General features: G+C 49.6%; 1 non-coding gene across 1 annotated transcript; it reads left to right on the top strand.

Moving 5' to 3' along the window:
- The first annotated feature begins 736 nt into the window (after positions 1-736).
- Trnat-ugu lies at positions 737-811 on the top strand. The gene has a single exon. It is a non-coding gene; the product is annotated as a tRNA-Thr (tRNA).
- The last annotated feature ends 1289 nt before the right edge of the window (positions 812-2100 follow it).

Raw genomic sequence — 2100 nt, 5'->3', positions numbered from 1 at the left:
GATATTTGCTATTTCGTTTACGCAGTATGCGGCTGAAGTAAGATCAACCAAATGCTGTCCAGCATCACTCACCTGTGAACTCTAATCAATGGCAAACGTCTATTTGTTTTCCATTAGAAACAATAAGATTTTTTGTATTTAACGTGTCCATTCAATAGAGCGGTCCAAAATTAGTTTATAGTCATATTCGTTTCATCGGTCTGTATTGATAGAGATGGGATAACATGAAGAATATTGAGTACTCCACCAGCGGCGGAGTACTGGTGACAGACTGCATGCGGCGTTCGGCATGGCGACACATGAGACGGGACACGTTGGGCAAGAGAGACGTGGAGAATAAATGTTTATATATGACGGTAGTATCTGTTCCCGAAAGAACAGTTATCGTGGATGACCATGCAGCTTTGCTAGAAATGCAGCTAGGGTGTCCATTTAATTATCATTTCATTTCTAGCAAAGCTGCATGGTCATCCACGGTAACTGTTCTTTCGGGAACAGATACTACCGTCATATATAGTTGAAATATGGCTTCCCGGCCATTGACCTTCTTGTGCGAACGCAGGCGCTATGCCCGAACTCGTACGGGACTTGGTAGATTAATCTGCCACGAGTAATGAGTATGATGGGCAAACATCTATTAGGTGCACTACGAATGTAGTGGTGTGGACATGTTGGGAATGTGGATCTCACGGGGAGCGTGCAAGGGATAAGTCCCTGCAGACGCACTATCCTCTGCGCCCGCGGTGGCTCAGATGGATAGAGCGTCTGCCATGTAAGCAGGAGATCCCGGGTTCGGGTCCCGGTCGGGGCACACATTTTCAACTTGTCCCCAATGAAGTACATCAACGCCTGTTTGCAGCTAGAATAAATGTTTATCAATCCTTCGGTGTCTGTTGTGGGTATGAATTGGATTAGTGGCCGGGTAAGAGCTATCAACGTAGCCACCTTAGCACACTGATCTTCCAGAACACTATGACCACCAACTTAATAGCCTGTATGTCCAACTTTGGCTTGGATAACAGTGGCGACGCGTCGTGGCATGGAAGCAGTGAGGCTTTGGTAAGTCGCTGGAGGGAGCTAGCACCATGTCTGGAGACACAACTCTCTTAAATTCCGTAAATTCGAGGGAAGGTGGCAATGAGCTCTGACACCACGTACAATCACATCCCAGATGTGTTCGATCGAGTTCAGATCAGACGAGTAGGGCCGTCAGCACATCAACAGAAACTCGCCACTGTGCTCCTCGAACCACTCCATCACACTCTCGGCCTCGACACATGACGCATCATCTTGCTGAAAAATTTCCCTGCCTTCGGGGAACATGATCGTCATGAAGGGGTGTACATGGTCTGCAACCAGTGTACGTTATTCCTTGGCCGTCATGGTACCTTGCAGGAGCTCAGAACAGATGTCGACAGCTGTCCCCCCCCCCCCCCCCCCCCCTGAAGACGACGGATTCGCGTCCTCCCATCAACATGATGAAGAAGGCATTGGGATACATCACAACATGCAACACTCTGCCACTGCGCCAGAGTCCAGCGCCGATGGTCAAGTTCCCATTTCAGTCGTAGTTGCCGATGTTTAGTTTTAACATTGGCACTTGGTTGGATCTGTCGGCTGCGGAGGCCCATCGTTAGTGTGCTCAGACACTCTTGTACTCTGACCATCTTTAAAGTCTGATGTCCGTTCCTCCACAGTTCACCGCCAGTCTCGTTTCACCAATCTGCCCAGCCTACGACGTCCGACATCTGTAATAAGGGGTGGCCGCCCAACCCTACGGCCTCTGAACACGGTCTCACCCTGATTTCGCTACGTGTAGAAGACACGTACCACAACACTCCTCCAGCACCCACAAGTCGTACAGTTTCGAAAATGCTCGTGCCGAAACTTAGGGCCATCACAATCCGCCCTCAGTCAAGCTCGGATAGATCGTGACCCTTCCCCACGGACAGCACGCTCACTGATACTACAGGCACCATGTGTGTTCTGACTAGCAGTCGTTCCTTGCCAGGTGACGCTGATATGACCTGGACGGGTTTACGTCGATAATAGGTCGGTGCTCATAATATTCCGGCTGATGAGTGTATCACAGACGATTTC

The sequence above is a fragment of the Schistocerca americana genome, chromosome 6 (assembly GCF_021461395.2).
Source record: "Schistocerca americana isolate TAMUIC-IGC-003095 chromosome 6, iqSchAmer2.1, whole genome shotgun sequence".
Lineage (NCBI taxonomy): Eukaryota > Metazoa > Arthropoda > Insecta > Orthoptera > Acrididae > Schistocerca > Schistocerca americana.
Note: the sequence above shows the minus strand (reverse complement) of the source record. Positions and strands in the feature narration are given on the sequence as shown.